Here is a 27,760-nt window from a genome sequence, read left to right as displayed (position 1 = left end):
TCAAGTCTCGAGCAAAGTATGGACTATTATATATTGCTGAAAAGCCCAAGATGTCTACTTTCCAACGAAATTGAGAGCGCGCCAATTAGGCTTCTGTAGCTTCAGAAAATCCACTTCGAGTGCCTCTGAATCCAATTTTAGCATCTGCAGTCCTTTCTCAGCCTTTGAATCAGACTTTTGCTCAGATCGCTCAATTTCAGCAAGAAAATACCTGAAATTACAGAAAAACACACAAACTCATAGTAAAGTCCAGAAATGTAATTTTTGCATAAAAACTAATAAAAATATAATAAAAAGTAACTAAAATATACTAAAAACTATGTAAAAACAATGCCAAAAAGGGTATAAACTATCCGCTCATCACAACACCAAACTTAAATTATTACTTGTCTCCAAGCAACTAAAAACAAAATAGGATAAAAAGAAGAGAAAATATAATAAATCTCAAAAAAATCAATGAAGATTAGTTTCAATTAGATGAGCGGGACTAGTAGCTTTTTGCTTCTGAACAGTTTTGGCATCTCACTTTATCCTATGAAGTTCAGAATGATTGGCATCCACAGGAACTCAGAATTCAGATAGTGTTATTGATTCTCCTAGTTCAGTATGTTGATTCTTGAACACAGCTACTTTATGAGTCTTGGTCGTGACCCTAAGGATTTTGTTTTCCAATATTACCACCGGATATATAAATGCCACAGACACATAACTGGGTGAACCTTTTCAGATTGTGACTCAGCTTTGCTAGAGTCCCCAGTTAGAGGTGTCCAGAGCTCTTAAGCACACTCTTTTTGCTTTGGACCACGACTTTAATCGCTGAGTCTCAAGCTTTTCACTTGACACCTTCACACCACAAGCACATGGTTAGGGACAGCTTGATTTAGCTGCTTAGGCCAGGATTTTATTCCTTTGGGCCCTCCTATCCATTAATTCTCAAAGCCTTGGATCCTCTTTACCCTTGCCCTTTAGTTTAAAGGGTTATTGGCTTTTTCTGCTTGCTTTTTTCTTTTTCTTTCTTTTTTTTTTTTTGCCATTTTTTTCCGCAAGTTTGTGTTTTTCACTGCTTTTTCTTGCTTCAAGAATCAATTTTATGATTTTTCAGAATATCAATAACATTTCTCTTTTTTCATTATTCTTTTAAGAGCCAACAATTTTAACATTCATAAACTTCACTATCAAAAATATGCACTGTTCAAGCATTCATTCAGAAAACAAAAAGTATTGCCACCACATCAAAATAATTAAACTATTTTCAAGATAGAATTCGAAATTCATGTACTTCTTTGTCTTTTTCAGAAAACATTTTTCATTTAAGAAAGGTGAAGGATTCATAGGACATTCATAGCTTTAAGACATAGACACTAGACACTAATGATCATGTAATAATGACACAAAATAGACAAAACATAAAGCATAGAATTCGAAAAATAGAAAAATAAGAACAAGGAACATAAAGAACGGGTCCACCTTAGTGATGGCAGCTAGTTCTTCTTCTTGAAGATCCCATGGAGTGCTTTAGCTCCTCAATATCTCTTCCTTGCCTTTGTTGCTCCTCTTTGATGGCCTTTTGGTCCTCTCAGATTTTATGGAGGATAATGGAGTGCTCTTGTTGAGGTCCATGAGTGGGCTCTCTTGTTTGCTCCATCCTCTTTCTAGTGATGGGCTTTTGAGATGAATTTCTCCATCTCGCATGACTCAGAGTTGGAAGCAACTGCCTTCCCTTTCCTCTTCCTAGAGGTTTCTCCGGCCTTAGGTGCCATTAATAGTTATGGAAAAACAAAAAACTGAGCTTTTCCACACCAAACTTAAAAGCTTTACTCGTCTTCGAGCAAAATAAGATAGAAGGGAGTAGAAGAAGGGTGATGCAATTAATTTTGAGAACATATTAATGTATACAAGAAAAAGAGTTGAAAAGAATTTGAAAAGATATGTGAGTTTTGAAACGTTTTGGAAGGAATTGAAAATAATTAAAAAGAGAATTAAAAAGAATTGGAAAGATTATTAATTTTTGAAAATAGAAATTGAAAGAATTAGTGACGATGGCTAGTTCTTCCTCTTGAAGATCCTATGGAGTGCTTGAGCTCCTCTATGTCTCTTCCTTGCCTTTGTTGCTCCTCTCTCATGGCCTTTTGGTCCTCTCTGATTTGATGGAGGATAATGGAGTGCTCTTGGTGCTCCATCCTTAGTTGCCCCATGTTGGAACTCAATTCTCCCAAAGAAGTGTTGAGTTGCTCCCAATAGTTATTTGGAGGAAAATGCATCCCTTGGGGTATCTCAGGGATTTCTTGATGAGGAATTTCCTCATGCTCTAGTTGAGGTCCATGAGTGGGCTCTCTTGTTTGCTCCATCCTCTTTTTAGTGATGGGTCTGTCCTCTTCAATGAGGATGTCTTCATCTATGACAATTCCAGCTGAATTGCATAGGTTACAGATGAGATGAAGGAAGGCTAACCTTGCCAAAGTGGAGGGCTTGTCCGCCACCTTGTATAGTTCTAGAGGTATGATCTCATGAATTTTTACTTCCTTTCCAATCATGATACTATGGATCATGATAGCCCGATCCACAGTTACCTCGGACCGGTTGCTAGTAGGAATGATAGAGCATTTGATGAACTCCAACCATCCCCTAGCCACGGGCTTGAGGTCAAGCCTTCTCAGTTGAACCGGCTTGCCATTGGAGTCACTCTTCTATTGTGCTCCTTCCACACAAATGTCCATGAGGACTTGGTCCAACCTTTGATTAAAGTTGACCCTTCTAGTGAAAGGGTGAGAATCTCCTTGCATTATTGGCAAGTTGAATGCCAACCTCACATTTTTCGGACTGAAATCCAAGTAATTTTCCCGAACCATTGTGAGCCAATTCTTTGGGTTCGGGTTCACACTTTGATCATGGTTCTTAGTGATCCATGCATTAGCATAGAACTCTTGAACCATTAAGATTCTGACTTGTTGGATGGGGTTGGTAAGAGCTTCCCAACCTCTTCTTCGAACCTCACGTTAGATCTCTGGATATTCACTCTTTTTGAGAATGAAGGGGACTTTGGGAATTACCCTTTTCTTGGCCACAACTTCATAGAAGTGGTCTTGATGGACCTTTGAGATAAATCTCTCCATCTCTCATGACTCGGAGGTGGAAGCAATTGCCTTCCCTTTTCTCTTTCTAGAGGTTTCTCTGGCCTTAGGTGCCATTAATGGTTATGGAAAAACAAAAAGCAGAGCTTTTTCCCACACTAAACTTAAAAAGTTTGCTCGTCCTCGAGCAAAAGAAGAAAGAAAGGAGGAGAAGAAGAAGAAATGGAGGAGATGGAGGGGTGTGTTGGATTCGGCCAAGGGGGGTTGAAGTGTTTATGATGTTTGAAATGAAGGTGGTAAGGAGGGGTATTTATAGGGTAAGAGAGAGAGGGAATTCGTGTAAGAGGGGGTTGTGTTTGGGAGGGAAATATTTTGAATTTGAATGGTGAGGTAGGTGGGGTTTTATAATGGATGGATTTGAGTAGTGAAGAGATTATGGGGAAGAGTGTTATGGAGAGGTGTGAAGAGGGGAGAGAGTGAGTTAGGGTAGGTGGGGATCTTGTGGGGTCCACAGATCCTGAGGTGTCAAGGAATTCTTCTCCCTGCACCTTTTTGGCGTCTAAACAACCTCTGTGTGCCATTTCTGGCTTTTAACGCCATCTCTGCTACCTTTTCTGACATTAATGCCCCTTTCTGGCGTTTAACGCCCACCAGACTCCCTTTTCTGGTGTTAAACGCCAGTCTGTCTGCCAATTCTGGCATTTAACACCAGCCAGACACCAGACACCCTTTTCTAGCATTTAACGCCAGTCTGGCTGCCAATTCTAGCGTTTAACACCCAGAATGCTGCCAAACTGGGCGTTAAACGCCCATTCTGCTATCCTTATTGGCGTTTAAATGCCAGTAAGCCTATCCTCCAGGGTGTGCTATTTTTTATGCTATTTTTGATTTTGCTTTAATTCTGCAGCTGTTTTTTTGACTTCACATGATCATCTACCTAAAGAAAACATAACATGACAATTGAAAACAAATGTCTATAAAATTAAATATAATTAAATAACATTTGGTTACCTCCCAATAAGCGCTTCTTTAATGTCAATAGCTTGACAGTAAGCTCTTAGAGAGCTTCACAGAGACTCAGAGCTTAATGGTGGCCTCCCAACACCAAACTTAGAAGTTGAGTGTGGGGGCTCTGTTTGACTCTGTATTGATAGAAGCTTTTCATACTTCCTCTCCATGGTTACAGAAGAAGATCCTTGAGCCTTAAACACAAGGTAGTCCTCATTCAATTGAAGGACTAACTCTCCTCTGTCCACATCAATCACAGCCCTTACTGTGGCTAGGAAGGGTCTTCCAAGGATGATGGATTCATCCTCATCCTTCCCAGTGTCTAGGATTATGAAGTCAGCAGGGATGTACATGCCTTCAACCTTCACTAAGACATCCTCTACAAGTCCATAAGCCTGTTTCATTGATTTGTCTGCAATCTCTAGTGAGATTCTTGCAGCTTGTACCTCAAAGATCCCTATTTTCTCCATTACAGAGAGTGGTATGAGGTTTATTCCTGACCCCAGGTCACACAGAGCCTTCTCAAAGGTCATGGTGCCTATGGTACAGGGTATTAAGAACTTTTCGGGATCCGATTTCTTCTGAGGTAACTTTAATTGCCCCAAAGCATTCAGTTCATTGATGAGCAATGGAGGTTCATCCTCCCAAGTCTCATTACCAAATAACTTGGCATTCAGCTTCATGATTGCTCCTAGATACTGAGCAACTTACTCTTTAACAATATCTTTATCCTCTTCAGAGGAAAAATCTTCATTAGAGCTCATGAATGGCAACAGTAAGTTCAGTGGAATCCCTATGGTCTCTGTATGAGCCTCAGATTCCTTTGGTTCCCCAATAGGGAATTCCTTAGTGGTTAGTGGACGTCCAGCAAGGTCTTCCTCACTGGAAATCACAGCCTCCTCTTCCTCTATAGGTTCGGCCATTTTGGTTATATTGATGGCCTTGCACTCTCTCTTTTGATTCTCTTCTGTATTACTTGGGAGAGTACTAGGAGGGATTTCAGTAACTTTTTTACTCAGTTGACCCACTTGTGCCTCCAAATTTTTTATGGAGGACCTTGTTTCAATCATGAAACTGAGAGTGGTTTTAGATAGATCAGAGACTATGGTTGCTAAGTCAGAGAGGCTCTGCTTAGAATTCTCTGTCTATTGCTCAGAAGATGATGGAAAAGGCTTGCTATTGCCAAACCTATTTCTCCCACCATTATTATTATTGAAGCATTGATTGGGCTTCTGCTGATCCTTCCATGAGAAATTAGGATGATTCCTCCATGAAGAATTGTAAGTGTTTCCATAGGATTCTCCCATGTAATTCACCTCTTCCATTGCAGGATTCTCAGGGTCATAAGCTTCTTCTTTAGAGGAAGCTTCTTTAGTACTATCGGATGCAGCTTGCATTCCAGTTAGACTTTGAGAAATCATATTGACTTGCTGAGTTAATATTTTATTCTGAGCCAATATTGTATTTAGAGTATCAATCTCAAGAACATCTTTCTTCTGAGTTACCCCATTATTCACAGGATTTCTTTCAAAAGTGTACATAAACTGGTTATTTGCAACCATCTCAATGAGTTCCTGGGCTTCTGCAGGCGTCTTCTTCAGATGAAGGGATCCACCAGCAGAGTGGTCCAATGACATCTCCACCATTGTTGTTGGGTTCGGCTGCCATATCTACTTCTTTTTCAAAAATTTCTGTAAGGTCCTCTCCGGAGTGATGTGCTTTAGCTTCTCTTAGCTTCCTCTTCAGAGTCCTTTTAGGTTCAGGATCAGCTTCAACAAGAATACCTTTGTCCCTGTTCCTCTCATATGAAAAAGAAGAAAAAGGAAGAGAAGAGAAATCCTCTATGTTACAGTATAGAGATTCCTTTATGAGAGTATAAGAATAGTAGAATAGAAGGATGAGGTAGAGAGAGAATAAGAAGAATTCGAACGCAGGGAGATGGAGAGGGTTCGAATTATGAGTAGAAGAGAAGTATTAGTAATTAAATAAATAAATAAAAAGAGATGAGAGAGAGAAGAAAAATATACTTCGGCTGTCATCTAATGACTACGTTGAACATCATGTAGACCGCTTGTGGTTGTCAAGCACGCGGATCTTGGCTAAGCGAGTAACGAAGATAGTGGGTGATTGTCACGGGACACCCCTTCATTCTGACTTAATTGAATTAAGTACGAGAGTATATCTTGGAGAAGAAGTAGGCGTGAATTGAAAGAGAAACAATAGTACTTGTATTAATTCATGAAGAACAGCAGAGCTCCGCACCTTAATCTATGAGGTGTAGAAACTCCACCGTAGAAAATACATAAGAGAAAAAGGTCTAGGCATGGCTGAATGGCCAGCCTCCCAAATGTAACATAAAAGTGAAAAGAGGGTTTCCAACCATCTGAATACAATAGTAAAAAGTGCTATTTATACTAAACTAGTTACTAAGGATTACAGAAAATAAGTAACTAAGTGCAGATAGTGCAAAAATCCACTTCTGGGGCCCACTTGGTGAGTGTTTGGGCTGAGCTTTGAAGCTTTCACGTGCATAGGCCATCCTTGGAGTTAAACGCCAGCTTGGGTGCCAGTTTGGGCGTTTAACTCCAGTTCTGGTGCCAGTTCCGGCATTTTACTCCAGAAAAGGGTCTCTGGCTGGCGTTTAGACGCCAGTTTGGGCCATCAAATCTCGGGTAAATTATGGACTAATATATGTTGCTGGAAAGCCCAAGATGTCTACTTTCCAACGCAATTGAGAGCACGCCATTTGGGCTTCTGCAGCTCCATAAAATTCACTTCGAGGACAGGAGGGTCGGAATCCAACAGCATCTGCAGTCCTTTCTCAGCCTCTGAATCAGACTTTTGCTCAGATCCCTCAATTTCAGCCAGAAAATACCTGAAATTACAGAAAAATACACAAACTCATAGTAAAGTCCAGAAATATAATTTTTGCATAAAAACTAATAAAAATATAATAAAAAGTAACTAAAACATACTAAAAACTATGTAAAAACAATGCCAAAAAGGGTATAAACTATCCGCTCATCAAGAATCTTCTAGTCAAGGTGGGCAAGTTCATCTTTCCAGTAGATTTTGTGATTCTAGACTTAGATGAAGAAGGAAGTGATTTAATCATACTGGGAAGACACTTTCTAGCCACAGCAAGAGCCATCATTGATGCTGAAAAAGGAGAGATGATCTTGAGGGCACACGATGAATAAATAACTCTTAATGACTTCAAAGAAATGCAACCTCCTGCTGAGAAGAAAGACTGCATGAGGATTGAGGATGAGAACTTAAATTAGAAGGAAAAGCCAAAGGAACCATCTCTAGGACTCACAAATTCACCCTTGGGAAAGAGACTTGAGATTGAAGAAAAGCAGAAGGATCAAGAGGACAGAAAAGCTGAAAAAGAGATACAAGAAAAGATACCAGAAGGGACAGTGAAGAAGAAAGCTCCTGACATTGAAATCACCAAGAAGGGAGAGTCATCAAGAAAAGGGAAGACGAGTAAGCGAAAGGTGCCTAAGGGGTGGAGGAACAGGAAAATTCCAATTGAAGGGTTCTCACCGGGAGGCAAAGTGAAGTTAATTTACCAACAGTTGGAAACACCTCCACATTCTGCTGAATATTACACTGTCAAAAAGATCCTTTCATTGGAGCATATAGAAATCATCAATCAAGACACAGGAAGGAAGCTTACAGTGAGAGGAGACAAACTTACTGCTTTAGTGCTAATAATAAATAGTTTTCTAGCATGAAGTCAGACTTTCATAAACAAATTTGACAGCTGCATTTGGTATTTTTCATGAAGCATATGATTAACTTCTAAGTTTGGTGTGCCTAGAGGCACCCTAAGATGATTTTAAACATGAGGATCATATAGACATCTTAGGATATGTACTCAAGCATTTTCTTGAAGTATATAGCCAAACATTAAGTTTGGTGTTCTACATATGCTATGAGTATAAATGATGAGAATCAAATTTGTTTTAAGTCTTGAATTTTATGAGAATTAAACCATGCTCTGCATCCTTTTTTATTTTATGTCTTGAAAGTAGAAAATAAAGTAGTCCTCATGATGATTGAAACAAAGGTGACAAGGATTTCATTGAACTTTTACATGAATCATATGGTGGATGGTGCACGAAATTGTGATCCTTAACAACGGTACCAAAAACTTGGTGCTCAGAACGTAATTCACACACTTTGTCACAACTTCGCACAACTAACCAGCAAGTGCACTGAGTCGTCCAAGTAATAAACCTTACGTGAGTAAGCGTCGATCCCACGGAGATTGTCGGCTTGAAGAAAGCTATGGTCACCTTGTAAATCTCAGTCAGGCAAATTCAAATAGTTATAGAGAAGTGATAATTAAAACATAATTAAATTATAAACTAGGATAGAGATACTTATGTAATTCATTGGTGAGAATTTCAGATAAGCGTATAGAGATGCTTTCGTTCCTCCTGAACCTCTGCTTTCCTGTTGTCTTCATCCAATCATTCCTACTCCTTTCCATGGCAAGCGTTATGTAGGGCATCACCGTCGTCAATGGCTACATCCCATCCTCTCAGTGAAAATGGTCCAAAATGCACTGTCACAGCACGGCTAATCATCTGTCGGTTCTCGATCATACTGGAATAGGATTCAGTAATCCTTTTGCGTCTGTCACTACGCCCATCACTCGCGAGTTTGAAGCTCGTCACAGCCATCCCTTCCCGGATCCTACTCGGAATACCACAGACAAGGTTTAGACTTTTCGGATCTCAAGAATGGCCGCTGATGAGCGGATATTTTATACGCTTTTTGGGGTTAATTTCATATAGTTTTTAGAATGTTTTGGTTATTTTTTAGTTTATTTCCATTAGTTTTTAGGAAAAATTCATATTTCTGGACATTACTATGAGTTATGTGTTTTTCTGTAGTTTCAGGTATTTTTCTGGCTGAAATTGAGGGAGCTGAGCAAAAATCTGATTCAGGCTGAAAAAGGACTGCTGATGCTGTTGGATTCTGACCTCACTGCACTCAAAGTGGATTTTCTGGAGCTACAGAAATCGAAATGGTGCTCTTCTAATTGCGTTGGAAAGTAGACATCCAGGGCTTTCCAGCAATATATAATAGTTTATACTTTGCTCAAGGATAGATGACGTAAACTGGCGTTCAACGCCAGTTCTCTGCCCAATTCTGGCGTCCAGCGCCAGAAAAGGATTAAAAGTTGGAGTTCAACGCCAGAAATGGATCCAAACCTAGCGTTCAACGCCCAAAACAGCCTTATGCACGTGAATTGCTTAAGTCTCAGCCCCAGCACACACCAAGTGGGCCCCAGAAGTGGATCTCTGCACCATCTATCATAGTTTACTCATTTTCTGTAAACCTAGGCTACTAGTTTAGTATTTAAACAACTTTTAGAGACTTATTTTGTTCTCATGACATTTTTGATCTAAACTTTGTACTCTTTGACGGCATGAGTCTCTAAACTCCATTGTTGGGGGTGAGGAGCTCTGCTGTGTCTCGATGAATTAATGCAAGTATTTCTGTTTTCTATTCAAACATGGGTGTTCCTATCTAAGATATCCATTCGCGCCTAACTATGGAGAAGGTGATGATCAGTGACACTCATCACCTTCCTCAATCAATGAATGTGTGTCTGACAACCACCTCCGTTCTACATCAGATTGAATGAATATCTCTTAGATTCCTTAATCAGAATCTCCGTGGTATAAGCTAGATTGATGGCAGCATTCATGGGAATCCGGAAAGTCTAAACCTTGTCTGTGGTATTCTGAGTAGGATTCAGGGATTGAATGACTGTGACGAGCTTCAAACTCGCGAGTGTTGGGCGTAGTGACATACGCAAAAGGAGGGTGAATCCTATTCCAGCATGATCGGGAACCTCAGATGATTAGCCGTGCTGTGACAGAGCATTTGGACCATTTTCACAAGAGGAGGGGATGTAACCATTGACAACGGTGATGCCCCAACACACAGCTTGCCATAGAAGGACGTGCGTGCGTGAATCAGAGCACAGAGGAAAGCAGAAATTTAGAAGACAAAGCATCTCCAAAATTCCAACATATTCTCCATTACTGCATGACAAGTAACTTTTAACCCATGCTCTCTTGTTTATTCGCAATTCAACTGATAAATATAATTGACTTCCTGACTAAGAATTGCAAGATAACCATAGATTGCTTCAAACCAACAATCTCCGTGGGATTCGACCCTTACTCACGTAAGGTATTACTTGGACGACCCAGTGCACTTGCTGGTTAGTGGTACGAGTTGTGAAAAGTGTGATTCACAATTCGTGCACCAAGTTTTTGGCGCCGTTGCCGGGGATTGTTCGTGTTTGGACAACTGACGGCTTATTTTGTTGCTTAGATTAGGAAAAATTTCTCTTTTTAGTTTAGAGGCTCTTATTGTTATCGTGTTAGAATTTTAGAATCCTTATTTTCCTTTTCTTAAAATCTTTTTCAAAAGAAAAAAAAATAATTTTTATATTAAATCTTGTGCCAAACTTTAAGTTTGGTGTTTTCTTGTTGATTTTTCTGTGTTTTTCGAAAATTTTAGTTTGGGTTTCTAAAAATTTTAAGTTTGGTGTTCTTCCTTCTTGTGCTTGTGTTCTTGTGAGTCTTCAAAGTGTTCTTGAGTTTTCCTTGTGTCGTGATCTTAAAATTTTAAGTTTGGTGTTCCTTGGTGTTTTTCCTCCAAAATTTTCGAAAACAAGGAGCATTAGATCTAAAAATTTTAAGTCTTGTGCTATTTTATTATTTTTCTCTTTCCTCACTAAATTCAAAAATATCTTTTCTCTCTAATTTTAAAACAAATTTTCGAAAATCATTTTTTTTAAAAAAATTCAGATTTTTTTTAAAATTTAAAATCTTTTCCAAATCATATATTTTTCAAAACTTCCTTACCACTTTCTCTCCCCTCATTTTTTTCGAAAATCTTCACCTATTTTTATTTATTTTATTTTAATTTATTTTATTTTCAAAATATATAAATAAATAAATAAAAATAAAAATATTTCTTTTCATCATCTCCCTTTCTCCATCATGGATCTAAGTGGAAATGAACAGTCCAGGAGGACTCTGGGGTCATATGCTAACCCCTCTAGTGCTTCATATGGGAGTAGTATCTGCATACCCTCCATTGGAGTCAGTAGCTTTGAGTTGAATCCTCAGCTCATTATCATGGTACAGCAAAATTGCCAGTATTCCGGTCTTCTACAGGAAGAACTTACAGAGTTTCTGGCACAGTTTTTATAAATTGCTGACACAGTACATGATAAGGAAATAGATCAGGATGTCTACAGACTATTACTGTTCCCATTTGCTGTGAAAGATCAAGCTAAAAGGTGGTTAAATAACCAACCTAAGGCCAGTATAAGGACATGGAAACAGCTGACAGAAAAATTCCTGAATCAATACTTTCCCCCAAAACGGATGACACAGCTAAGGCTGGACATCCAAGGCTTTAAACAAGGAGATAATGAATCTCTTTATGATGCCTGGGAGAGATACAGAGAGATGCTACGAAAATGCCCCTCTGAAATGTTTTCAGAGTGGGTTTAGTTAGACATCTTCTATTATGGGCTTGCAGAAGGAGCTCAGATGCTCTAGATTACTCAGCTGGTGGATCTATCCACATGAGAAAGACAATTGAAGAGGCTCAAGAGCTCATTGATACAGTTGCCAGGAATCAGCATCTGTACCTAAGCAGTGACCCTTCCATGAAAGAAGAGGTTAAAACAGCAACTGCTGAACTCAGTCCTGTAGAACAAGCTGCTGTATTCAATCAGCAATTGGACTTTCTAACAAAGCAGTTAGCCGAATTCAAAGATAGACTACAAGAGACAAGGATGGCTAATATACATATAGAAGAACAGTTTAAGCAAACAAAGCAGCAGCTGTCAAGGCAAATAACAGAAGAATGCCAAGCAGTTCAATTAAGAAGTGGGAAAACATTAAATACCCAACCTCAAGGCAGCAAAAAGCTAAGAAATGAGCAAACCACCCAAAATTCACCTGAGGACAGTAAGAGCCCAGGGAAAAGTAATTCTGGAACTAAAACGCCAGAAATTTGGTGGAAGGCTGGCGCTGAATGCCCAGACCATGCTCAGGACTGGCGTTCAACGCCAGAAACAAGGCAGGACTGGCATTCAACGCCAGAAATAGGCAAGAATCTGGCGTTGAACGCCCAAAATGGGCAAGATCTGGCGCTAAACGCCCAAAATGGGTACAGTTCTGGCGTTCAGACGCCAGGAACAGACAAGGAGCTGGCGTCCAATTTCACTCTAGCTTCTAACCCTGGCACTCAATTGCCAGTGAGGGATTAGACACACACAAATGCTGATAACAACCCCTCTAAGAAGGCTTCTTCAACCACTTCTGTAGGCAATAAACCTGCAGCAACTAAGGTTGAGAAATACAAAGCCAAGATACCTTATCCTCAAAAACTCCGAAAAGAGGAGCAGGATAAGCAATTTACTCGCTTTGCAGATTACCTCAGGACTCTTGAAATAAAGATTCTTCAACTTGCTGATGGCTCCACTAAATACGCATCAAGCGTGATTGAGGACATGATTGTCAGAGTTGGGCCATTCGCCTTTCCCACTGACTTTGTTGTGCTGGAAATGGAGGAGCACAAGAGTGCTACTCTCGTTCTAGGAAGACCCTTCCTAGCAACTGGACGATCCCTCATTGACGTCCAACAGGGGGAAATAACCCTAACAGTCAATGATGATGAGTTTAAGTTGAACGCCGTCAAAGCCATGCAGCATCCAGACACATCAATAGACTGCATGAAAGTTGATCTTATTGACTCCTTGGTAGAAGAGATCAACATGGCTGAGAGTCTCGAATCAGAGTTGGAAGACATCTTTAAAGATGTTCAGCCTGATTTGGAGGATTCAGAGGACATGACAGAGCCTCTGAAATCTCTTCTAGAAGAGGAAAAACCTCCTAAACCCGAGCTCAAGCCATTACCACCATCCTTGAAATATGCCTTTTTGGGAGAAGGTGACACTTTTCCAGTGATCATAAGCTCTGCTTTAAATTCACAGGAAGAGGAAGCACTTATTCAAGTGCTGAGGACACACAAGACAGCTCTTATGTGGTCCATAGGTGAATTTATTTGTTTATTTGTTTATATAAAGTTCACTGACACTAAGGTAAAGAATCAATTGCATAAGTTCACAGGGTTACAGAAGAAATCTGCACACAAAACAGAGAAAAAGAGCTCACTGGTAAGAAAACGCCAGTAAGAGCCTATTTTGGGCGTTCAGCGCCCAAAAGGGGCAGCCATTGGGCGCTGAACGCCAGTAATGATAGCAATCTGGCGTTCAACGCCAGAAAAGGGCAACAACTGGGCGTTGAACGCCCAGGAGAGCAGCATTTGGGCGTTGAACGCCCAAAACAGGCAGTGTTTGGGCGTTCAAACACCAGGATAGTGGGGAGGAGCTCTCCTTCTACCCATCTCCTTTCTTTTCTTTTGCTTGAGGACAAGCAAACTTCTAAGTTTGGTGTGCTTATCCGTGATTACTAAGATCATGGCCCCTAAAGGAAAACAACCCACTCCAAGAGGCAAGAAAGAGAGTATTCCAAAACCACTTTGGAATCAAGGGAAGTTCTTAACCAAGGAACATTCATGACCACTTTGAAAAATCTTAAAAATGATTCTTGAAGTAAGAAAAAGCAGCAAAGAACAAAGCTTGCAGAAAAAAAAAAAAAGAGAAAGAGAAAGCAAGCAGAAAAAGCCAAAGCTCTTAAAACCAAAAGGCAAGAGCAAAAAGCCAATAGCCCTTAAAACCAAAAGGCAAGGGTAATAAAAAGGATCCCAAGGCTTTGAGCATCAGTGGATAGGAAGGCCTAAGGGAATAAAATCCTGGCCTAAGCGGCTAAACCAAGTTGTCCCTAACTATGTGCTTGTGGCGTGAAGGTGTCAAGTGAAAACTTGAGACTGAGCGGTTAAAGTCAAGGTCCAAAGCAAAAAGAAGAGTGTGCTTAAGAACTCTGGACATCTCTAATTGGGGACTTTAGCAAAGCTGAAGTCACAATCTAAAAGGTTCACCCAAGTATGTGTCTGTGGCATTTATGTATCCGGTGGTAATACTGGAAAACAAAGTGCTTAGGGCCACGGCCAAGACTCATAAAATAGCTGTGTTCAAGAATCATCACACTGAAATAGGAGAATCAATAACACTATTTGAATTCTAAGTTCCTATAGATGCCAATCACTCTGAGCTTCAATGGATAAAGTGAGATGCCAAAACTGTTTAGAAGCAAAAAGCTACTAGTCCCGCTCATCTAATTAGAATCTGAGCTTCACTCAAAAACTCTGAGATATTATTGCTTTTCAACCTATTATTCTTCTATTTTATTTGTCTAGTTGCTTGAGGACAAGCAACAGTTTTAGTTTGGTGTTGTGATGAGCGGATATTTTATACGCTTTTTGGGGTTAATTTCATATAGTTTTTAGAATGTTTTAGTTAGTTTTTAGTTTATTTCCATTAGTTTTTAGGAAAAATTAATATTTTTGGACTTTACTATGAGTTACGTGTTTTTCTGTAGTTTCAGGTATTTTTCTGGCTGAAATTGAGGGAGCTGAGCAAAAATCTGATTCAGGCTGAAAAAGGACTGCTGATGCTGTTGGATTCTGACCTCACTGCACTCAAAGTGGATTTTCTGGAGATACAGAACTCGAAATGGCGCGCTTCCAATTGCGTTGGAAAGTAGACATCCAGGGCTTTCCAGCAATATATAATAGTTTATACTTTGCTCAAGGATAGATGACGTAAACTGGCGTTCAACGCCAGTTCTCTGCCCAATTCTGGCGTCCAGCGCCAGAAAAGGATTAAAAGTTGGAGTTCAACGCTAGAAATGGATCCAAACCTGGCGTTGAACGCCCAAAACAGCCTTATGCATGTGAATTGCTTAAGTCTCAGCCCCAGCACACACCAAGTGGGCCCCAGAAGTGGATCTCTGCACCATCTATCATAGTTTACTCATTTTCTGTAAACCTAGGCTACAGTTTAGTATTTAAACAACTTTTAGAGACTTATTTTGTATCTCATGACATTTTAGATCTAAACTTTGTACTCTTTGACGGCATGAGTCTCTAAACTCCATTGTTAGGGGTGAGGAGCTCTGCTGTGTCTCGATGAATTAATGCAAGTATTTCTGTTTTTTATTCAAACATGCGTGTTCCTATCTAAGATATCCATTCGCGCCTAACTATGGAGAAGGTGATGATCAGTGACACTCATCACCTTCCTCAATCCATGAACGTGTGTCTGACAACCACCTCCGTTCTACATCAGATTGAATGAATATCTCTTAGATTCCTTAATCAGAATCTCCGTGGTATAAGCTAGATTGATGGCGGCATTCATGAGAATCCGGAAAGTCTAAACCTTGTCTGTGGTATTCCGAGTAGGATTCAGGGATTGAATGACTGTGACGAGCTTCAAACTCGTGAGTGTTGGGCGTAGTGACAGACGCAAAAGGAGGGTGAATCCTATTCCAGCATGATCGGGAACCTCAGATAATTAGCCGTGCTGTGATAGAGCATTTGCACCATTTTCACAAGAGGAGGGGATGTAACCATTGACAACGGTGATGCCCCAACACACAACTTGCCATAGAAGGACGTGCGTGCGTGAATCAGAGTACAGAGGAAAGCAGAAATTCAGAAGACAAAGCATCTCCAAAACTCCAACATATTCTCCATTACTGCATAACAAGTAACTTTTAACCCATGCTCTCTTGTTTATTCGCAATTCAACTGATAAATATAATTGACTTCCTGACTAAGAATTGCAAGATAACCATAGATTGCTTCAAACCAACAATCTCCGTGGGATTCGACCCTTACTCACGTAAGGTATTACTTGGACGACCCAGTGCACTTGCTGGTTAGTGGTACGAGTTGTGAAAAGTGTGATTCACAATTCGTGCACCAGCCGCCAATAATTCTAGCCTATACCACGAAGACTCTGATCTCATGGAATGGAGGGCTCGGTTGTCAAGTGAGGCAACCATGCGTCATGAACCAGGAGGCTAAGAGATATGTACTCAAGCTATCGCAAGTAGAACGGAAGTGGTTGTCAGGCACGCGTTCATAGGTGAGAATGATGATGAGTGTCACGGATCATCATCTTCCTCAAGTTGGAGAACAAGTGTATATCTTAGATAAGAAATAGGCTTGAATTGAATAGAAAAACAATAGTATTTTGCATTAATTCATGAGGAACAGCAGAGCTCCACACCTTAATCTATGGTGTGTCGAAACTCTACCGTTGAAAATACATAAGTGATAATGGTCCAGGCATGGCCGAATGGCCAGCCTCCCTAAGTGGCATATGAATTCAAAAATAGGGAAAAAGGAACCCCGAATACAATAGTAAAAAGTTCTATTTATGCTAAACTAGTTACTAGGGTTTACAAAAATGAGTAAATGATGCAGAAATCCACTTCTGGGTCCCACTTGGTGTGTGCTTGGGCTGAGCATTGAAGCTTTCACATGTAGAGGTCTTCCTTGGAGTTGAACACCAGTTTGTAACCTGTTTCTGGCGTTTAACTCTGCTTTGCAACCTGTTTCTGGCGTTTAACTCCAGAATAGGGCAGAGAGTTGGCATTGAATGCCAGTTTACGTCGTCTAAACTCTAGCAAAGTATGGACTATTATATTTTTCTGGAAAGCCCTGGATGTCTACTTTCCAACGCAATTGAGAGCGTGCCATTTGGACTCCTATAGCTCCAGAAAATCCACTTTGAGTGTAGAGATGTCAGAATCCAACAGCATCTGCAGTCCTTCTTCAACCTCTGAATCTGATTTTTGCTCAAGTCCCTCAATTTTAGCCAGAAAATACCCGAAATCACAGAAAAACACACAAACTCATAGTAAAGTCCAGAAATGTGATTTTTATTTAAAAACTAATAAAAATATATTAAAAACTAATCAAATCATACTAAAAACTATGTAAAAACAATGCCAAAAAGCGTATAAATTATCCGCTCATCAGTGGATTACAAGTTTGGTGTGCAAGGCACCTAGGATGATGCATAAGGATCATGATATGTACATCCTAGGAATTCAATCAAATTCTTTGTACCACATGACAAAACACTGAGTTTGGTGTTCACCAATGTCACATATATTCTTACAAGGAGTCACATTGGTTGTTGATTCATGAGGAACCCTTAGTTTTGGTCAATTCTCAAAAATTCAAAAGTTAGTTAATACACTTCATTTTTGCCACCATCAATTGGATTTAATTTTTGTCTTGAGTAGGGGGACGAGATTGATGGAGAATGACAAGTCAAGCAAGGGGGTTTTGGCTACTCTAGTCACAAGTCCTTGGAAAGTGCTTCTTAGAAGGCACAACCTTGCATACATTGGGTAGCTAGGTGTATCATAAGAACACCTTGATGACCGAATCCACCTACCTCATAAAAAAGCAATCCTTGTCTCCATTCAATCTTACATGCACACCCTTCATTTCTACCATCTCAAATGCATCCCCACCATCCATTTCTTCACCACCTTTCTTCATAAATAGCCTTAAGTTGGTTCGGACCTCATGCTTAAAGCTACACATTCTTGCATTCACATTTCACTTCTTGTATTCCTTCAACTCCAAGTCATACCCGTATGCTCTTCTTTGTTCAAACCACTCTTGTTTTTACTTAACTAATCACATACCTTCATCCTCAAGCCACACTCTCATTCTACCTTGCATAAGCCATACTAGCCACTCTTCCCCATCCTTTCTTTATCTTCTATTTGGTTCATTCAAAGCAACCAATGGCAGCCTCATCAAGTTCTAAAAGGAGAAAGGGAAAAGAGCCTGTTGAAGACATTCCCTTTGATAATTGGAGGTTCAAGTCTGTATTTCATGAAATAAAACTTGAATGGATGTGACCTAAGGAGATACTACCCGAGATAGCATTCCAACTTCCTGAGGATGAGTGCCAAGAAATCAAAGACAAGATTGAAAGAAGGAAATGGGAGCTTCTCACTAGTCCACTAACAAGAATAAATGCAAATCTTGTTAGAGAATTCTATCCCAACACGGTGAGGCAAGACACAAGCATTGACACCTTTTACAAGAGCTATGTAAGAGGAGTAGAAGTTGATTTCAGTCCAAAGGCCATCATGAGGGTTCTTGGGCTTAGAACAACACCTTTTGAAGAAGCTAGTTATCATGAAAGAGTGAGTAGTGACCTTGATTGTGAGCAAATTGTCAATGATATTTGTGTAATTGGGGCTGACTGGGTGAGGGATTCCAAAAGAATGCCAAGATTTATTAGAAGAGGAAAGCTCATCCCGGAAGCCAAAGGATGGTAGGAGATTATAAGGAGATTGATAAACCACTATTTTATGGTTTATCTTGTGCTCAATTGAGTAGTTTCTATCAACTCTTTACCCACTTATTCATACTATTTGCATGGTTTTACATTTGTCTTCCTAATTATGTGCTTTGATTGAAAATATGCTTCTTTGGCCTTAAGTTTCCTATGTTTAAATCCTATCTTATTACCATTAGATGCCTTGATAAGTGTGTTAAGTGATTTCAGAGATTACAAGGCAGGAATAGCTCAGAGGATGAAAAGGAAGCATGCAAAAGTGGAAGGAATACAAGAAGTTGGAGAAATTGCTAAGATGTCCAGCCTGACCTCTTCGCACTCAAACGGCTATAACTTTAGCTAAAAAGGTCCAAATAATGCGGTTTTAGTTGCGTTGGAAAGCTAACGTCCGGGGCTTCGATTTGATATATAATATGCCATAGTTTCCCTAACGCTAGGCGACGTGAACGCGTGCTCCACGCGGACGCGTCGCAGTGGCGAAAATCAGCGTGGCAGATTTCTTCTCCAGCGATTTCTGGGTTGTTTTCGACCCAGTTTGCGGCCGAGAAAACACAGATTAGAGGCTATAAAGTGGAAAAATCCATTCATTCAGAAGAATAAGCTCATAATTCATAATTTTAATTTAGATGTAGTTTTTAGAGAGAGAGGTTCTCTCCTCTCTCTTAGGTTTTAGGATTAGGATTCCTCTTAAAGGATTTAGAATTCAACTCTTCATCAGGTTCAATATTTCTTTTACTTTATATTTATCTCTTATTTTTCAGATACTTTGATGCTTGTATTAGTTATGTTGCCTAATTGGCTTATGAACTTTTCCATGTTAAGATTTGAATATTTTATTTAATATAATTGAGGTATTTCAGATTTATCACTTCTTCTATTGTTTGTTGTTAATTAACGCTCTAAGTTGGATCCTAACTTGATTTTAGAGTTGATTAATATTCGGAGACCCTTGAGTTGAATTACTCAAGAGTTAAATTGTAATTGGGTTTATCGTTGGCTGGCTCTCTAGTCACTAACACTAATCCTTCCCAAGGGAGAGGATTAGAACTTGTGAATAGGAGTAGACTTCCAACTTACTTGACTTTCTTTTACTTTACTTGGTAAAGGATAACTAAGTAGAAGCAACCTTCAATTATCAATTGATCTTGAGAAAAATCCAACAAGGATAGAACTTCCGATTAATCTTCTCCGGGTCAAGGTTTTTAATTTAATTACAATAAAATTTCTTATTTATTTTTATTGCTTTAATTTATAAATATACCTGTGCACATTGCCCAAAGTCCAAAACCCCAATTTATAAACTCATAACCAATAATAAGAACATACTTCCCTGCAGTTCCTTGAGAAGACGACCCGAGGTTAAATACTTCGGTTATCAATTTATTTAGGGGTTTGTTACTTGTGACAACCAAAATGTTTGTAAGAAAGATTGATTGCTTGGTTTAGAAACTATACTTGCAACGAGAATTTATTCTAAATTCTAAACCATCAATCTTCAGTTCTTCAAAATGGCGCCGTTGCCGGGGAATTGCAAACGTGTGCCTTATTATTGGTTATTGTAAATATTTGCTTTTTGATTTGTTTTTATTTTTGTTTTTATTTTTGCTTTTTTTTAAATTAAGAGGTTATTGGTTTTTATTTAGTTATTAAAAATTTTTCAAAAATTTGTTCTTCGTGTTCATCTTGACCTTCAAGTTGTTCTTAGTTGCTTTCTTCGTTTTGATCTAAAAATTTTAAGTTTGGTGTCATTTTATTGTTTCTCTCTTTCCTCATTTAATTCAAAAAATATCTTTTCTCTTTATTTTAATTGAATTTTCGAAATTTACAAAAAAAAAATCATATCTTTTTCAAAATCTTATCTTATCTTATTTCAAAAATCAAATTTCAAAATTCAATAATTAAAATTCAAAATTTCAAATTTCAAAATTTCAAAATTTAAAATTCAAATTTCAAAATTTAATTTTCAATTTCAAAATTTAAATTTCAATAACCTTTTAATTTAAATTTTTTTATTTTCGTTTTTAATTTTTATTTGCTATTGTGAGTTCTCACCCCTCTCGCTTTGAGTTTGGTTCCAATGCTGTTGCAAGGAATGAAAATTATAATAGGAACATGCATCAAGGTCAAAACAATCAGAGATGAAAGAAACCACGAGGATCTGATCAATCCTTTAGGCAACATCACCTTCCAAGATACCATGGATAACGGCCATCCTACAATGCATGCCAAGACAATAGTTATGGTGGACCCTTCCGTGACAACCAACAACCACCAAACTACTTTGGTCAAGAGCCATCCTAGGGAGCATACCAAGATGATAGATATAATGGACCCCCATCATATACTTATGAACCACCTCCCCAACATACCTTTGAACCACCAAACTCACAAGCCTCTTTACACCATTTACCTCCATATGACCCTAACCCACATCCACCATACCAACCACCCAATGAACCAAATGAACCATACATAGATTCACCCCAACCTCCATTGGATAACAATACACTCATCTCTAACATCATTGGTCTCACCTCTACACTCCAAAATCTTATATCCCCCATGAACCAACCCTCTACCTCCAATATTCAACCCTCAAGCTCTAGTGCACTTCCTTTTCAACCACATAATGATCTTTTCATCCCATCACCACCCTCCATGGGAGAGCACCGACATCCATCAATCCAAGAGCAAGATGATCCCAATTATGCTATTGATACGGAATAGGAAAGAAGGAATCATCTTCGCGAATCCATACTTCATAAGGAGCTAGAGGAGGCCCTACGGGTAAAGGTAGGAGAGACCCTTGAAGATGAAAGAGTAGTTGAAAGGAGTTGTCATGGAAAGAAAATCATCAAGGATGAGTACGATTTTATATTAAAACTACTGGACAAAGCAATAACTATTGAAGAAGAAAAAGTGGTTGAAGACTTGCGAGATGTTGAACCTCCATGGGAAAGTCAAGACATAGAGCCTCCTTCCAAGACGGTTGCATTTGATGTTGAGGAGGGTGTACAACCTCCAAGGCATACCCTGGTTGAAGACTTGGAAGAGGTTGATCAAGAGATGGAGATTCAAGAAAAGGAGGCACGACCTCCCATGTCCTTGGTGAGAAATGAAAAAGAGATTGAATTGGAAGAAAGCTACCAAGAGGAAGAGGTTGAAATTGAAGAAGCTTGCAAAGAGGTGGAAGATGTCAAAGAAGAGCACAAGGAAGTGGAGCTTGCAAGTCCATTAAAGACACCTCCCCAAAGGCCATTACCGTCCAACACAACATTCAAGTGGGTAAAATTCTCATCCTTGACCTTTACTTTTCCACTTGAATATGGGCTACTAGAGACGGATGGTCAACTTAGAGCTCTTTGTGGCATTAAGAGTAAGAGAAAGATGGTCAGTGGTAAGAATTGTCCTGCAAGATTCATTATGGTTGGAAGCTTTAAGTTTAAACACAGAGGTTGGTGTAGAGCTCAATTGAATGGGTCTGGGAAGTTGTTTGGACGCTTCAGTGAGAATTCTAAAGCTGAACCACCCGGATGGAATCATGATAATCAACTTGAAAACGGGTGTAGAAACAAAATTTGGGATCCAAGAATATATGAGGATCAACTTTGGGAGCTCAAAGCTTGTGAACAACCCCATCAAAGCTTGAGGAATTTACTTAGTATTGATAGAGCTTATTGGAAGTCCAAGCATTGGTGAAAGTTTCAAGACGAGTTCAAGCACAAGCCACCATAATAGGGAGCTCACCAAATGTCCAACTTAAGGACTCTAACTAAAAGTGCTAGGTGGGAGACAACCCACCATGGTATGATCGTTCCTTTTTCATTTTTATTTAGTTTTATTTGTTTTCGAGTTTTATTTTATTTTATTGTATTGAACCTAGAGTTTTGCATAACATTCATATTGGCATTGCATTCTGCATACTGCATTAAAAAAAAAGAAGCACGCACGCGACGCGGCAGCGTCGCTGACGCGTCCGCGTCACAAGTGCATTAGAAGAAAAGAAAAGTGAACAGAGAGTCACGTGAGAGCGTGGCTGGAGGCGTGCCTGTGGCACAAATTGATCCACGCGACCGCGTCGCTAACGCGTCCGTGTCATTTACGAAAAATGCCTCCCACACGTCTGCGTCACTCACGCGGCTGCGTGACCTGGAATTCGACGTAAGAAGGGTGCACGACCGAAAGTTGTGCTAGAGTGGTGCTGGAATGGTGCTGAACGCACAAACCTTACCACACGGATGCATGGCTCATGCGTCCGCGTCATATCCCAATAATGGCCACTCACGCGATCGCGTCAACCATGCGACCGCGTCACCCTGGAACTTGGCAAAAAGAGTTTCGAACAGAGAGTTGCACAAACGCGAGGCTGCACTCGCGCCAATCACACAAATCAGGTCACGCGATCGCGTGACCCACACGTCCGTGTCATCTGACCTTATCGCGTACCACGCGAACGCATAACCCATGCGATCGCGTAGCCTGCGCTGCACAACTTATCCAGATCAACGCCAATTATCTTATCTTTTCTTTTCTAATCCTAATTTCTTCTATCTTTTCTTCTTTCTTCTTTCTTTCTTACTTACTTCTTCTTCATCTCTTTAATTTAATTTATTTGCATACTTTCATTCATTGCATTTTAATCTTGTACATATTTTTATTTTCTTTTCTAACTTTATTATTCCATTGGTGTTAAAATTTTTCAACTGTTGCATCTTTTCTTGCATTATTCTGGTGCTTCATGACTTGTTTTATTCTGATTGGGTATTATTATTCACGAGTCAATGCTAATTTTTCTAATACTGATATTCCTTTTGCATTGATATGCACTTACACTATCTTACATTACCCATACTCTCTTCCCTATTGTTGTAACTTTTATATGCCATCTGCTTCCCCTATTTTCTCACTTGCATGTTGTAGCTACCATGTAATTGAGACCTTTATTATTTGGCATTAACACCCATATTTTATTTATGTTCTCATCTTTATTTCTGGGTTGCTTTCCTTCTTTTTCTCTTCTTTCAGGATGGCCACCGAGGAAGGGTAAGGGAAAGCTTCTAACTGGGGAAACAGGCAAGTCAATCTGCACAATCTATAGAAAAAGACATCAGTTGGAGCAGCCCATCCACTTGTACATCTTAGCATGCACCGAGGATGGTGCAATCTTTAAGTGTGGGGAGGTCGATACCGATCTCCATGGGTTAGCTAGTATCTTCTTTTCAACACCATTGTTTTATTTTCTTTGTTTGTTCATTATTGCATTTGCATGTTTCATTGCATGATTGTTTGATTTTATGCATTTAGCCACTGCTTGGTTAAAATAATAAGTTTCTTTTTAAGATCCTATTTTTGAAAAATTTCACTAATTTAAAATCAAAATTTTTGTGTTAAACTTATCAGAAGTTGTATTTGGAACATGGTTTTTGAGCCAAAGAACACACAACCTGTGAGATTTTGAGCTTATTTACATGGTTACATTATTTAACCATAAATTTTTATTCTTGTGTGTTTTCTTCTCTATAATTGCAATCTTTGCTTTGTTCCATTCTATATGTCCATTATTTAGTGTATTTACATGCTTGCATATGATTGAGGCCATTATTTGTTATTAGCTCACTTATCCCAAATAAGCCTATCTTTTACATCACCCTTGTTAGCCCCCTTGAGCTTTTTAATCCCCTCTTGTTCTATAACCACATTACTAGCCCTAAGCAGAAAAACAAAATAAAAATCCCAAGTTGAAATCCTTGGTTAGCTTAAGATAGATATTGTGTATAATTTAAGTGTGGAAAATTTTATGGAAACATGGGATGATAGAAAAAAAAAGGGGAATTAAATTGAATAAGTTATTTCAGAAAATTTAGGAAGCACGCTCATGTGAAATCAAAATAATTAAATTACCATGTGCATTGAAAAAAAAAAGATATATTAAATAAGGGGATACATAAAAAAAGAGAAAAAAAAAAGAAAAATAATATTACCCCAAATGCAAAATAAAAAGAATAAATACACATGGGATAAAATTCAAAAATAAGTTGATACTTGAGCATGTAATACAAAAGTGGGAAAAATTTGGGTAGCTAGGTAAAGTATTTTAAAATTGTATAAAGTATGTATATGTTAGGTGAGATCTTAGACTAATCAAGGATTCACTTTGTTAGCTCACTTAGCCTTATATATATATATATCCCTACGTTTACCTCAGCCCCATTACAACCCTAAAAAGACCTCATGATGTTTGCATTGGTACATTAAATTTTTGTTGATTGGTTAGATGAAGAACAAAGTTTAAAAAGCATGACTAGGGAAGAGTAGAGTGATTAACCCTAGACACTTGAGAGTTAGAGTGATATACACTACCAGTAAGGGTTCAGTGCTTAATTCTATGTTCCCTGCTTTCATGAGCTATCTTCTTACAAGTTTACTTGTCTTTTATTGTATAATTTGAATTAGTGAAATCTGATTTATGTATATTCTTGGAGAATTTGATTTACTTTTAACCAATTAGGTAGAAACATTTTTGCATGTAGTTGCATTCATATAGGTAGGTTGCATTTCATACATTCTATCATTCCTCTTTACTTTTATAGCATCTCTTGAGCTTAGCATGAGGACATGCTAATGTTTAAGTGTGGGGAGGTTGATAAACCACTATTTTATGGTTTATCTTGTGCTCAATTGAGTGGTTTTTATCAACTATTTACCCACTTATTCATACTATTTGCATGGTTTTACATTTGCCTTCCTAATTATGTGCTTTGATTGAAAACATGCTTCTTTAGCCTTAAGTTTCCTATGTTTAAATCCTCTCTTATTACCATTAGATGCCTTGATAAGTGTGTTAAGTGATTTCAGAGATTACAAGGCAAGAATAGCTCAGAGGATGGAAAGGAAGCATGCAAAAGTGGAAGGAATACAAGAAGTTGGAGGAATTGCTAAGCTGTTCAGCCTGACCTCTTCGCACTCAAATGGCTATAACTTTAGTTACAGAGGTCCAAATGATGCGGTTCCAGTTACATTGGAAAGCTAACATCCGGGGCTTCGACTTGATATATAATATGCCATAGTTTCATTGACGCTAGGCGACGTGAACGCATGCTCAACGCAGACACGTCACAGTGGCAAAATTAGCGTGGCAGATTTCTTCTCCAGCGATTTCTGGGCTGTTTTCGACCCAATTTGCGGTCCAGAAAATACAGATTAGAGGCTATAAAGTGGGAAAATCCATTCATTCAAAGAATAAGCTCATAATTCATAATTTTAATTTAGATGTAGTTTTTAGAGAGAGAGGTTCTCTCCTCTCTCTCTTAGGTTTTAGGATTAGGATTCCTCTTAAAGGATTTAGGATTCAACTCTTCATCAGGTTCAATATTTCTTTTACTTTATATTTATCTCTTATTTTTAGATACTTTGATGCTTGTATTAGTTATGTTGCCTAATTGGCTTATGAATTTTTCCATGTTAAGATTTGAATATTTTATTTAATATAATTGAGGTATTTCAGATTTATCACTTCTTCTATTGTTTGTTATTAATTAATGTTCTAAGTTGGATCCTAACTTGATTTTAGAGTTAATTAATATTCGGAGACCCTTGAGTTGAATTACTCAAGAGTTAAATTGTAATTGTGTTTATCGTTGGCTGGCTCTCTAGTCACTAACACTAATCCTTCCCAAGGGAGAAGATTAGAACTTGTGAATAGAAGTAGACTTCCAACTTACTTGACTTTCTTTTACTTTACTTGGTAAAGGATAACTAAGTAGAAGCAACCTTCAATTATTAATTGATCTTGAGAAAAATCCAACAAGGATAGAACTTTCGATTAATCTTCTCCGGGTCAAGGTTTTTAATTTAATTACAATAAAATTTCTTATTTATTTTTATTTTTTTAATTTATAAATATACCTGTGCCCATTGCCCAAACTCCAAAACCCCAATTTACAAACTCATAACCAATAATAAGAACATACTTCCCTGCAGTTCCTTGAGAAGACGACCCGAGGTTAAATACTTCGGTTATCAATTTATTTAGGGGTTTGTTACTTGTGACAACCAAAATATTTGTAAGAAAGGTTGATTGCTTGGTTTAGAAACTATACTTACAACGAGGATTTATTTTGAATTCTAAACCATCAATCTTCAGTTCTTCAGAGATCTATCTTACCTAGTGCCAATAATTCAGAAGTCAAAATCAAGAGAGCCACCATGGTGCATTGCATTATGATAGGAGGAGAAATTAGAGTCCATGAACTCATAGCCAAGAACATTCAAGAGATATCAGAGAAGAGTGATCCTGATTCTTGGCTCTACTATCCAAGCACCATCCTTCGCCTATGCAAGAAAGCCAAGGTGGTGTTTGAGGATGTAGACCCTGATTGGTTGAACCCGGGCAAGCCAATCACTCGTCAAAGGATGTTATATGTCACAGCTGCCCAAAGCCAAAGAAGGCCGCAAAGGAGGAGAAGGAGGGAGGAACAACGAGAAGAGGAACACCAAGAAAGGGAGCAGCAAGAGGAACAACAAGCTCCAGCACCAACCACTATGGACATGAGCCAAATCCAAGAGGCTATTGATGGCATATCGAGACAATACTTGGAGAATCAAGAGCAACAGAGAAACTTTCAACTCCAACTCATGGACCAGCAAAGGGGATTCCAATCCCAAATGATGGATCAACAAAGGGAGCTACATATGCAACTCATGGAGCAGCAAAGAGACCATTACTCCCAACTAAGTAAGACCATCCATCAAGTGGCTGAGAACACAAGTCCATCAAGAAAGGTGCATACAAGAGCTCAATCAACGCCGAAATGTCCACATGAAGACTTTTCATGAGTATAAGGTTCTCAATGAAGGGAGGCATTTAGACAAGGTTGAGTACGACATGAGTACTCAAGCTAGGCTTAATTATTTGGTTGGTTTTCTGCCTCAGTTAAACCCAGGAATACCAAAGTATGAGAACATTAGCGAAAGAATATAGTCAAGAGAAGTAGAAAGAGCTCGATGCAATGAAGCCAAGCTAAGAAAAAAGATGGTGGATGCTAGCTTTTGGAAGAAGCTAAAAGAAAAAAGAAGTGTAAGCAGCCAGCAAGAGGGAGACCAAAAAGGAGAGAAGAAGAAAGAAAAACAACTGAAGGAGTAAAAGGTGGTGCCACTCCTTGTTCATGAAATCTAATAAGGAAGAACATGCTTCCATTTTTACTTCATGAGTTTATTCTTAGTTTTTGTCATTTACATTCTGTTTGTCTTTCTTTTACTGTCATTTTAGCTTGCTAGTCTAAGTGCTTTGATCATGTCATATTGCTTGAGTTGTATGCTTTGTTCCCTTCGC

Source organism: Arachis ipaensis, chromosome B08 (genome assembly GCF_000816755.2).
Source record: "Arachis ipaensis cultivar K30076 chromosome B08, Araip1.1, whole genome shotgun sequence".
In the NCBI taxonomy this organism is placed as follows: domain Eukaryota; kingdom Viridiplantae; phylum Streptophyta; class Magnoliopsida; order Fabales; family Fabaceae; genus Arachis; species Arachis ipaensis.
Note: the sequence above shows the minus strand (reverse complement) of the source record.